The following is a 13,547-nucleotide window of genomic DNA, read 5'->3' as shown; positions in this document are numbered from 1 at the left end:
GATGCTTATGGTCCATGATATTGAAACAGATTTTGTGTAATAAACAACGCATGACTGTATATTTCAAGTTGGAAAAGACATTTAGCTCCCACTTTAAGTGAACCTTCATTCCCAGGTCATCTACAAGATTAGGGCTGGCGAAATTTGGCACCGAAAGATAAATAATTTTTCGATACTCATAGTATCAAAGTTTTTCGTTCGATACCATGAAGGCATCGAAGTTCGGTACCCAGCCCTATACAAGATGGATTAAAATGCTGATAAAGTCAAGAAAAGATGAGACATAAACACGTCTGTATGAATAAAAAGTTAAAATGTAAAATAAATAATTTAAAGAAAACACATAAAACATGTTTATTCTGTGGCATCTAAAAAAATCATTTGGCACCTAAGTTTTTTTCTTATAGGAGCCAATGGCTCCCAAGTGGATTTTTTTGTTTGGAGCCCTGAACAAAGTTCAACTAGAAAGATATGCAGATCTCACATGTGTTTTACTCGAGAGGTGAGTTGTTTTGATTTGTATCTCTACAGAAAACGTATGCTATTATAACGATCAATAAGATTAGTATTATGGGGGCATACACGCCAAATCGCGTCTCTAGACTCGCATGAGGACGCGTCTGATCCATAGTCTGATCGTGTCTTTGCATTGACTTTGTATGTAATCTACTCGGGCAAATCGTTGAACTCGCATTAAATCCATGATTTATCTTTCCGTCTGATTGACGGCCGTCAGCGGTTGGGTAGAAGACAACAAATCCCATCATTCCACGCTCCTTCTTAGCGTCATCAAACCAAGCGATTGCTATTGTTTTGATAGTGCACCCTCTTGTGGCAGGTCATACAACCTGTACCTTTAAGTACCCCTGTTTTGTGATAAACAGGCTTTTTATCTGATAACATTTTTAAATGTAAAACTCACATTAGCTTTCATTAAATTATTTTATTTGCTGTGGTTCTGGAGATCCAGAGGTGATGGGAAATAAACAAATCTTGAATACATAAAAAATAAATTGATACATGAATAATTATACTGAAATATCTAAACTATATATATTTTTTTCTTGTACTTTTGATACAGCAAAACTCTCTCTCTTCTAACTGACAGCAAGTTCACGCACACAGCAATGCAATGAGAAGCATTTATCAACATGTTGTCTATCAAAATACAAATTTAATAACATTTTACTCCAAATTCACTTCATATTTTCAGTTGAGAATTTGAAATAACTACCTTTTGTGATCCGATGTGGTTTCTTATCATAAAATTTGGCTGAAAACAAACCATTTTATATCATTATTACATGGCTCTCTGGAATACTTGTAAAAAATCTATATTTTTCTGGTATCGCATCGACAACACTAGTTACAATAAATATTTGGACACTTGAAATGTTTGAATGAATAAACAATGATTTTACATTATGAAAACGCTAGTAGAACATGTTCATACTTTGCTAAGACACAAGTTTAACAGAGGAGACTTCATTCATCCACTAAAACTCATCACAAGACCAGTTGATTCAAAGACACTGAGAAATCAAAAATAATGAAGAGAAAACTTCTTCAGGGTTTGAGCACAGGGGACTTGATCTAATGGAAGGCATTTTTTAAATATGGCATAACTGCCCAAATACTTTGTGGGTTTGCTGTGCTCTAAACAAACAGCAGGAACAGATGTTTATCATTATGAGTCCATTCATAAACCACCCGCCCTCCTGTCACTTGGGTTACTATTGATCAGCCCACGACACGCAGTCAGTGACGTGTAAACACAAAATCATCGGGGTTTTATCTACTGCTGCGTATAGATGCAAGGCATTTGTGTTCATTCAGCAAGTTGAGTTGACTTTAAACCAGATGCATTTCATTCCAAAGTCACACCATGAGTCAGATTCAAACCACATGAGAAACCCAACACCAAAACACAGCAGAAGAGCCAAGGGATCATCTAGCAGCACCACGCGGATCTGACAGAAACACAACAAATCCAACACACGCCTCTCTTCAGTGAAACCAAGGAAACCACACATTCCCTGAAAAACACTTTAGTTACTGCAGTGAAACTATAGTAACTGGGAAGTGCGTGAGTTGGGCTCCTTGCGTGAAAATCCAATTGTTTTCTCTATAGTGGAGCTGGTCTTAAACGCTAACTTAAAAACCTGAGGTTGTTAGTAATCAATGGCATATGCTTTTGTTGAAGCCATCAGTTTGCGTTATTTCACCATATTTTTTTAAAGAATCATGTTCAATTGCAATTGTTGGTGAAAAAAAAAATCACTAGCAGCAAATCACATCAAACACTTCAGTGCCCGTCTACTTAGGGCTGCACAATAATGGTTAAACTGAAAATCATGATTATTTTGATTAAAATTATAATCAAGATTATTAATAACGATTATTCTACCCTGCTGGAAAAAAATGCAATATGCAATAAGGGGAATGCAATAACATTTAATGTGTCCTTTAACCAACCTCCACTGACCATACACTGACTTCATTTAACCAACTATGATAATACAAAACTCATGGTTTTGGTTAGTGTTTTGTCATCTGTATTCACATTACATTTTCTAAGTGAAAATTTTTTGCAAATGAGAAAAAGCCACTCAGATCGCGCAGTAAATTTGCTCAAAGATCGTTAATACACACTGTGAATGATGTGTTTGAGAGTGTAGTGACATCATTAATACAATAGTTTTATATTTCTCCATTGTTTTTTAATGTCATCCGCAGTGCTTCATGGGGTTATAGTTCTTTCCCTCAAGCTGTTAAAGGGGCGGTTCATCCAAAAATGTTGTTCCAAACTTGTATGAGTTTCTTTCTCACACAAAATATATTTTGAAGAATGCTGGTAACCAAATAGTTGATGGTAGCCATTGACTTCCACAGTATTTTTTTTCCATACTATGGAAGTCAAAATCTAAAAAAATACTTGTTTTGGGTGAGCTATCACTTCAAATATTTTTGTCAAAATTTCAAACACTTTTTTGCTTCAAATTAAAGTTTGTAATGTGGTGTTCTCCTCGTAGCTGGTTGGTCTGGTTCATGGCTTTAAACTCTTGAAAGGAATACTTTTTAAAGATCCCTATGGCAAAAATGAATGGGAAAAATACAACCAGAACCAAAGCTGCTATAAAACTTGCACTCATTCTGAAAGCCTCTTATTGCCCATAATTTAGGAACAGTAACCATGTTAATAACTATGGTATTCTGATGGAAACTATGGTTGGGTTATTGTTGTAAAACGGTCTAAAATATTCTAAATGTATCTTTGGATGAGAATCATAATTTATTAAATAAGTATTACTAGTGTTTTAAACTTAAACACTTAGCTTTACTATAATGATGTCCTGTTAATCACAGTCTCCACCAAAATAGTGTGGTTATTATAGTTATTGTTCCAACTGTTGAGTCATAATAATTACAGAATCTCCTCCAAAAGCAAAGAAGCTTCCAGAACATATACTGTAGTAACAATAACTATGCTAACTGTTATTATGCTGGAAACATGGCAGCTATTGCTACAAAAGTGCTCCCATCTTGCCTTTATACACCACTGTGACTGTCATAAAAATGAATCCAAAATGATGCATCAATATTTTAACTTTTACCATGGTTTACATCCAAATACTACAGAGAACGTTTTCTTATTCATAACAACCGTGGTGAATACCACGAAATCTCAGTTTTGTTGTAGCAACAGAGTAAACCTGGTTACCATGATGAACTGTTGTAAGGGGCTCGCGCTCGATCTGTCAGTCAGACGCGCGGCGGTTTAATTCCGACTGACTAACCGACAAAAAACTGAGTAACATTGCCAAGGCCGCGTTTTTTCCTCTGCCATCGCTCAAGCTTATATCAAACCATCTTAATAGCAACAGGCTCTAAACCGCACTGGTATTTAACCGCTCATGTAACGGATTTTAGACATTTCTCCTCAGACAAGGCCCGTGTCGGCGACTGTTGTTGTTGTTGCAAGCGGAGGGCGGACCCCTCAGATAAGGCCTCAAAACACGCCAAAAACACCCGTATCCCGCGCCAAAAGCACTCGGCTCACTCACCTGAGGGCAGCCTGCGAGACAGAGCGGGTGTACGCCTTCTTCCGAGCCGCAGGAGAGAAGATTAACGACAAACAAATCGGCAAATAGCACCTAGAAGCCATTTGCAGAATCAGCCCGTCCCACTGTGGAATCCCGTCGTCATCGCCGCTACCACGACGACGTCTGACGTCACGACGCAGATTGCGTCAACAAGTTCGAATGTGTGGGGGAGGGGCGGATCTGTAAACAGACTTTGAAGTGGCCATTGTAACCTTTATATTGTAACCAAGAATATGAATAAATAAATATTTACAGATAGCGGAGATGGAAATTTGACACAAAAACAATGTCAACAATATCAAATTGACTGTAACTGAAAGTGAATTAAAGGGAAAAAAATCTAAAGTTGATTTGAATTTGAAAGGGGATACAGTTGTCAATTTTTTTTTGGTTCAGGGTTATTTAGTATGGCTTGTTTACGTCACAGGATTCAAAACAATAATATAATACAATAATTGTATTTATTTTGTTACTCTGCGATAAAAAAAATTATATATTATAAAAAATAAAAAACTATTACCTTAAAATTCTCTCATTTTTTTACTAATAAAACTAGGCCTATTTGAATCATGCTAATAAAATAAAGTACAAGGTAGGCTATAACAAAAACACACAAACAAGATAGGTTTATACAATGGTGTTCTGTATTCAGTAATGAAAGTGAAAGTGAAGTGACATTCAGCCAAGTATGGTGACTAATACTCAGAATTTGTGCTCTGCATTTAACCCATCCAAAGTGCACACACAGAGCAGTGAACACATACCCGGAGCAGTGGGCAGCTATTTATTTATACAACCCTAGAGTTAGGAGTCATACTCCCTAACCACTATACAACTTAATGTATCTGTATATAGCCTATGTATGTAATTAAAAGACACATTTACTTGTCCTCTCTTTAACAACCAAAGCTTTAAGTTCTCTGCAATTAGGTCAATGTGCGCAAACACACCAGAAAGCTTTGGATGGAGGAAAAATTACCATTACCAGGGACGGACTGGGAATAAAAAATGGCCCTGGACTTTGACTAAACCCGGCCCAAAGCAATCGCCGTGTGGAAACTCGACAACAGTCTGTCTGTGCCATCTTTGTGTACTGTTGATTTAAACACTCAACTTAAACACTCTCTATACTGTCAGGTATTTTTTCGTCTTCTGAGGGTGGTTTAAAAAAAAAAAAAATCTAGGATGTGACTATCTGACTTAAAGTTGAGCTGGAGTGAGTGTCTTTCTCTGCTCTTGGTCTAAGCTCAACCTGAATAAACAAATTATGAAATGAAAAAACAAACAAACAAGATAGCATGGAATAGATTATATAATATGCTGTTATAACAGCATATTATACAATCTATTCCATGCTGTTTTAAAAATGAATTTATTTCTTGATAATCTTAATTAATTTATGCAGTAATTAATCTTATGGCACAAATAATAATACCACATCTAAATGAAAATACACCATTACAAATGTATCTTCTGTATTCAAAATCTTCAAGGTTTGTAAGCATTAACTTTAACGTTACCAACATTTTTAAAAGTAAAAGCACAAAATATTTCTTAATTTTAACTACTGCATGTGGCATTTTACAGCTAAAATGTTGAAGTTTAGCTGTTCTAACTACTGCTAAAGTTTGGAGCGGCTTCGTGGATCATTTGAATCAGTTCGGGAGTTCGGGGTGGGATCGCAAATCATTTGAGTCAGTTTGGGGATTGCGAATCATTTGAGTCAGTTCGGGAGTTCAAAGCGAGTTCGCGAATCATTTGAGTCAGTTTGGGGATCGCAAATCATGTGAGTCATTTCAGGAGTTCAAAGCGAGTTCGCAAATCATTTGAGTCAGTTCGGGAGTTCAAAGTGGGTTCGCGAATCATTTGAGTCAGTTTGGGGTTCGCGAATCATAGCTGTATATGGATAGGCATTTTTAACTAATTTAGTAGCTAGTTCTAATTATGTCTTCCACACGTGTTTAGGTGTGATATGTGAACTCTTTTTTGTTTTAATGATGTGCCTTTTAACAGTATCAAATATATTCAAAAACTAAACAAACCTACCTAAAAAGTGCACGCATCTAGGCTAATATAAAGTTACATGATGAAGTCATACTTGTGCGCGTGTGCATTTTGAGTGCATTCTTTCACTACATTATTCGGTATATTCAAATGCATTTATGAATGCATGTGAATGATATGGAGTCAGTTTAACGCCGTATATATATGCAAAAAATTTAAGTTTTGCAAAAGAAAATAAAGTTTTGCAAACGAAAATTAAAGTATTGAGGAAAATAAATTAGCATTTTAGAAAACAAAAATTAAGAATTGCAAAACATAAATGAAACAGCGCGAAAGCAATGATATCGCAATACATATTTTCCATGGTCATATCTATTAATTTATTTGCTTTTTAAAATGCTTTTATTTTATGTGTCAGTCTAGTTTGCAATACCATTTTTCCTTTGCGCTTCACTTTTCTGCACGTCTCTCTTTGTGGCACTGTTTTGACGTGGGGGCAGAGTCAAGGGACGAGGGCGTGTACAACATGCCTCCCTGGAAGTGACGTCATCGGCCCGAGACGCAGCTCACTGATCCAGGTCCTGTCATGATCATAGACACTAAAAGAAATGGACACAGCGACCCCATTGGAACTCAATTGAGACAAGTGAAGCCCATTTTTAGCGATTTTTAGCACTTCCGTTTCTGACGCGCAGACTCAAACTAAGCTTGATGACGTCAGCAACCTGTCTGACAGATGTAAATCTTCTAGTAGCTATGCGTGCAAACTGCCATCGTTAATCTTGCAGAGACGGCGAGCTTGAGTGGGGAGTTCTTTGGCGTGAGTGAGCAGGAGTAAGTATTCTGATTAATTATTTTGTATAGTATTTTAAAATGTAACGCCAGTACGCCATATTAAGTTAATTGCCTGCAAGCTTCTCCTCCTGTCTGTATGGTAATGCGACAGAGAGTCGAGTGGTTATGACGCAAAATGAATGGGAGTCAATGGGAATGCTAACGGAAGAGAAGTTCTGCTACAAGATGGTGGCACGCGGCCGACTTCAACTTCCGGTCGACTTCCTTGCCGCCTGGTCATGATGAGCAGAGATTTTCGAGTGGATTGTTTCTTTTTATTCAATAGCATTAAAACATTAATGTTTTCGTTTTATTTACTTAATTAACAAATGTATGTGTATTAGCAGTGTTTGCTCAAGTTAAAGAAGTTGTTAACATGAACATCTGCTGTTTATTTATCTCGATGTGCACACTTTCATAGCATTAAAATGTGTATTGTTTCATTTGGTTAACTGCAAATGTTTGTTTAAAATCTATTAACTTGTGGGAGGACGCTAGCGCACAGAAGCCTTCTTTGCTCACATTAGTTCAGAGTTACTGCTAGTTTTAATGTAAAATAATGCAATTCACTTCATAAACTATAGCTTCATCATTATCACATTATCACACATCATTTAAGAGGTCTACGACTCAAGTTTCATATCGATAGCAAATTATTTATTCATTTACATAACTACTGGCATAAATTAATAAATGATATTCATTGTAAGATATTTTTTTTTTAACTCAAGTCTTTTTGGTTTAGTTTTGTTGTGGCCATGAGGTATTAATTCTTGGGAATGTGATAATGTCGTGGCCACAAGGTCAATGAATAAACAAACCTGGGTGACCAGAGCAACCTGAGATTATCAGAGATTAATAAAATATTTTTTTCATCCATCCCACAGTCCGTTGATCATGTATTTTTATGTAATATATGTTCATATAAAGCTATTATGCTTATTTTCCCCTTTCAATTTGTGTATTGCTTACCTAATTAACGTTCTGTGATGAGTGTTTTCATTTACAAATGAAACTAGCAAATTATTAATTTATAATTCTACTATTTATTATTATAGGGTTAGGATTTATATAGTTATTGTTAAATTCATCCTCTAAAGTGCCCTTCCAGGTTCAATTCGGGTTCGCGAGTTCGGGAGTTCGTCGCGGGTTCGCGAATCATTTGAGTCATTTCGGGAGTTCAAATCGGGTTCGCGAATCATTTGAGTCAGTTTAAGGATCGCGAATCATTTGAATCAGTTTGGGAGTTCGTAGCGGGATCGCGAATCATTTGAGTGAGTTTGGGAATCGCGAATCATTTGAGTCTGTTTGGGAATTCGTAGCGGGTTCGCGAATCATTTGAGTCATTTCGGGAGTTCAAAGCGGGTTCGCGAATCATTTGAGTCATTTCGGGAGTTCAAAGCGGGTTCGCGAATCATTTGAGTCAGTTTAAGGATCGCGAATCATTTGAATCAGTACGGGAGTTCGTAGCAGGTTCGGGAATCATTTGAGGCAGTTCCGGAGTTTGTAGCGGGTTTTGGGAATCATTTGAGGCAGTTCGAGAGTTCGAAGCGGGTTCGCAAATCATTTGAGTCAGTTCGGGAGTTCGTAGCGGGTTCGCGAATCATTTGAGTAATTTCAATTCAATTCAATTCAATTCAAGTTTATTTGTAGTGCTTTTTACAATACAAATCGTTACAAAGCAACTTTACAGAAAATTATGTTTCTACAATATTTAGTAGTAGCTTATGGTGGTGACTGTCAGTTTGTGCACGTTTGACAAGATTTTTAGAAAAAATTAATACAAGACGTAGTCAGCTAGACGATGAACATTATTAATATTAATTAATAATTATATGATGCAGTCACACATGTAGCAATAATTGTTAGTTCTGTTTGTTGATTCAGGGTTAGCATCATCTGAGGTCCTCTGAGGGTCAGCATCATCTCTTCTCAGGTGTTCTGGATCTATACTCAAGCTTGTGTAAATCCTAGTTACCACGGGATTTAAATTCCGTGGCAAAACATAGAAACAAAATAGAGACATCATTAGCATAGCTGCTGATCCAACAAACTAAAATTAGTTTAACCAAAGCTAATGAATAAAAATTCACATTTGATCAGATGCAACTACACTCAGAATTTAAGAGATGTATTATTCAAATGCTTGGCGAAAGAGGTGCGTTTTTAATCTAGATTTAAACAGAGAGAGTGTGTATGAACCCCGAACATTATCAGGAAGGGAGCGAAATGTGAGAAAGCTCTACCTCCTTTAGTGGACTTTGCTATCCTAGGAACTACCAAAAGTCCAGCGTTTTGTGACCTTAGGGTGCGTGATGGGTTGCAGTTGCAGATTGTAATCTACAAGATTCTGTGTAGTGTTTTTTGGTCCAATGATTCATATCTCTGTCTTATTCGAATTTAATTGGAGAAAATTATTTGTCATCCAATCTTTTACATTTTTAACACACTCTGTTAGCTAAGATAATTGAGAGGTTTCATCTGGTCTCGTTGAGATATATAGCTGAGTATCATCAGCATAACAGTGTTATAATATTACCAAGGGGCAACATGTATATTGAAAATAGAAGGGGACCTAGGACGGATCCTTGTGGCACTCCATATTTTACTGATGATAAATGAGATGACACCCCATTTAAGTAAACAAAATGGTAGCGATCGGACAGGTAGGATCTAAATCTTAGAGCCTGCCCTTGAATACCTGTATAGTTTTGTAATCTCTATATGAGTATGTCATGAGTATGTCATGTGTCGAACGCAGCACTAAGATCAAGTAAGACTAGAAATGAGATACAGCCTTGATCTGACGCAAGGAGCAGGTCATTTGTAATTTTAACAAGTGCAGTTTCTGTGCTATGGTGGGGCCTGAAACCTGACTGAAATTCTTCATACAGATCATTTTTATGCAGGAAGGTTTTCAATTGAGCAGACACTTTTTCTAAAATTTTAGACATAAATGGAAGATTTGAAATAGGCCTATAATTTGCCAGTACATTAGGATCTAGTTTTGGTTTCTTAATAAAAGGCTTGATAACCGCCAGCTTGAATGGTTTTGGGACGTGACCTAAAGATAACGACGAGTTAATGATATTGAGAAGCGGTTCTTCGGCTACAGGTAAAAACTCTTTCAGTAATTTAGTGGGTACAGGATCTAATAAACATGTTGTTGGTTCAGATACAGTTATAAGTTTATTTAGCTCTTCCTGTCCTATAGTTGTAAAGCACTGCAGTTTATCTTTGGGTGCGATGGATGAAACTGAGTGTTAGACGCTGTAGAATCTTTTAGAGCCTGTCTATAGCTGGACATACTGTTTTTCCATGCAATTCTAAAAACTTCCAAGTAAGTTTTTCTCCATTTGCGTTCAAGACTATGAGTTTCTTTCTTGAGAGAATGAGTATGTTATACCATGGCACAGTACGTTTTTCTCTAGCCTTTTTCAATTTGATGGGGGCAACAGTTTCTAATGTATTAGAGAAAATAGTGCCCATGTTGTCAGTCATTTCGTCTAATTCATGTGTATTTTTGGGTACAAATAGCAGTTGAGATAGATCAGGCAGGTTGTTTGTGAATCTTTCTTGGGGAAGTCGTGGCCTAATGGTTAGAGGGTTGGACTCCCAACCCCGAAGGGTTGTGGGTTCTAGTCTCGGGCCAGATGGAATTGTGGGTGGGGGGAGTGCATGTACAGTTCTCTCTCCACCTGCAAGGCATCGAACCCCCAACTGCTCCCCAGGCGCCGCAGCATAAATGGCTGCCCACTGCTCCGGGTGTGTGCTCACAGTGTGTGTGTGTGTGTTCACTGCTCTGTGTGTGTGCATTTCGGATGGGTTAAATGCAGAGCACAAATTCTGAGTATGGGTCACCATACTTGGCTGAATGTCACGTCACGTCACTTCTCAATAGTTCTGCCCAGACGGTAAAGCTGAGACATATAGTTAATATCAGTTATACGCAGCATGCACGATACAAGGAAATGGTCTGTAATATCATCACTTTGAGGTACAATATCTATCCATTCCATGAGATATAAAATTAAATCTAGTGTATGATTAAAATGATGAGTTGGCCCGGTGACATTTTGCTTGACTCCAAAAGAGTTTATTAGGTCAGTGAACGCAAGTCCTAATGTTTCATTTGTATTATCAACTTGAATATTAAAATGATTAAAATCATTTCGGGAGTTCAAAGCATCTATAAAAAAAAAAAAAAAGAAAAAAAAAGGATTTTTTCAAAGCATCAAAGCATTTTTTTTCTCTTCCATTTTATTTGACCCTCTAACTTTAACACTCACTATTCTAATTCTATTCTTTAAAAAAATCTTACTACCTTTCTAATCTTTTTGTATTCTTTTTTCTTTTCATTTATTATGCAATTGTATATGTGTGTGTGTATGTGTAAATACCTCTAACTAGCTTGCTCTATTCTTTTATTTTTTATGCTGTTTTCTTTTTATTTATTATATTATTTAAAATCCATGCTATGTACTGTGTTAACCTAACTGAGACTTGTTTTAGCACTTATATATCATTGCTCTTTTTGTTGTTTTTGATTGCTTCCACTGTCTTCATATGTAATTCGCTTTGGATAAAAGCGTCTGATAAATGAATAAATGTAAATGTAAATGTAAAGCGGGTTCGCGAATCATTTGAATCAGTTCGGGAGTTCGTAGCGGGATCACGAATCATTTGAGTCAGTTTGGGGATTATCATTTGAATCATTGGGATCAATAATCATTTCGCGAATCATTTGAGTCAGTTTGGGGATCGCGAATCATTTCGCGAATCATTTGAGTCAGTTTATGGATCGCGAATCATTTGAGTCTGTTCGGGAATTCGTAGCGGGTTCGCGAATTATTTGAGGCAGTTCGGGAGTTCGTTGCGGCATCGCGAATCATTTGAGTCAGTTTGGGGATCGCGAATCATTTGAGTCTGTTCAGGAGTTCGTAGCGGGTTCGCGAATCATTTGAGTTTGTTCGGGAGTTCGTAGCGGGTTAGCGAATCATTTGAGTCATTTCGGGAGTTCGTAGCGGGATCGCGAATCATTTGAGTCAGTTTGGGGATCACGAATCATTTGAATCATTGGGATCACAAATCATTTCGCGAATCATTTGAGTCAGTTTGGGGATCACGAATCATTTGAATCATTGGGATCACAAATCATTTCGCGAATCATTTGAGTCAGTTTGGGGATCGCGAATCATTTCGCGAATCATTTGAGTCAGTTTATGGATCGCGAATCATTTGAGTCTGTTCGGGAGTTCGTAGCGGGACCCCCAACCTATATAGAACCCCACTGAACCCTTTAAGAGTGTGTTGTCATAACGTTCACCTTGGAGATTGAAACAATAAAACCCACAGAAGAGGTGGGAGTTCAAAGGAGGAATCTTTATATTACCATATTATTCATATTATCTGCAAGATTAACCACAATCTGATGTGATCCGAAAACCATTGTTGAGTTGCTGCAAGAGCTTTTGAAGCACAGCAGCTGTGGTCAAAGAGTTCTCGTGTGTTCTGATTGGTGCATGATGATGATGAGTGGATAAAGACTAGAGCAATCAAATTGTGAGAGAGTGATCTGCTCACCTGGTTATGTTGTTACCTACCCAAACTTTCAGAGCATAAGAGGAACAACCAGAGATTTGCCTCCCTCTTGTGTTAGTATTCAATGTCATACCCGCCACAGAGCCTAATTTACACACACAAACGTTTGTTTTTGTGAAAAGTGGGGACATCCCATAGGCGTAATACTTTTTATACTGTAGAAACTGTATATTCTATGGCCCTACACCAACCCTACACCTAACCCTAACCCTCACAGGAAACTCATTCTGTATGATTTATAAGCGTTTTGAAAAATGGGGACATGGGTTATGTCCTCATTAGTCACCCTCTCCTTGTAAAACCTGTGTCATACCCATGTCATTATACAGAGTTGTGTCCTGATATGTCACAAAAACATGCACACACACACACACACACACACACGCACACACAATCAGAACCAGAGCTGAACCAACAATTAAGTTTTGAAGTCTGACAGTTTTTTAATTCTTCAGTGAGGCTGTTAAATTACTAATATTTGAATAAACAAGTGTTTCCACCGGCTCTGGGATAATTGTAATACAAACACACTCTCAAGCACCACAGATATTCAAGTAATCTTGTAATCTTGAGTTACCTCTAATTAGACTGGAATAGCAATTTACACAAATAAGGTACAAAGCAGCCTGAAACACTTAACACAATGTTTTTCTTTTTCTTTTCGGCAGGGTTTGTGAAAGGAGGCGCTTCACCTTCATAAAATGATCATCATCATCATCATCCTCAGGAGGTCAATTATTTTAAATGAGCTGTTTTATCTTGTGAACTAAAAGCAATATGTATATATATATATATATATATATATATATATATATATATATATATATATACACAAATAAAAAAAAAAAACTGAAATGCATACTAAACTAAATTAAATTGAAAGCAGAACATATCTTAAAAAGATTAAAAAAATATTAATAAAACTATAGTATTTCAGTGATCCTAAAATAACACTTCGACATATGAATACAAATATATTTTGAAATATTATTTTGGAGCACTGCT

At 36.9% G+C, this 13,547-nt stretch overlaps 1 protein-coding gene across 6 annotated transcripts in view; it reads right to left on the bottom strand.

Annotated features, from left to right (window-relative positions):
* Positions 1-4,237, bottom strand: part of LOC113052728 (myotubularin-related protein 3-like) — a 38,444-nt gene extending 34,207 nt beyond the window's left edge. For all 6 annotated transcript variants that reach the window (XR_003277107.1, XM_026217143.1, XM_026217146.1 and 3 more), the window contains exon 1: positions 4,065-4,237. The gene's annotated coding sequence lies outside the window, so the exon portion shown is untranslated. The remainder of the gene's footprint in view (positions 1-4,064) is intronic.
* Positions 4,238-13,547: the final 9,310 nt, after the last annotated feature.

Source organism: Carassius auratus, chromosome 33 (genome assembly GCF_003368295.1).
Source record: "Carassius auratus strain Wakin chromosome 33, ASM336829v1, whole genome shotgun sequence".
Taxonomy (NCBI): domain Eukaryota; kingdom Metazoa; phylum Chordata; class Actinopteri; order Cypriniformes; family Cyprinidae; genus Carassius; species Carassius auratus.
Note: the sequence above shows the minus strand (reverse complement) of the source record. Positions and strands in the feature narration are given on the sequence as shown.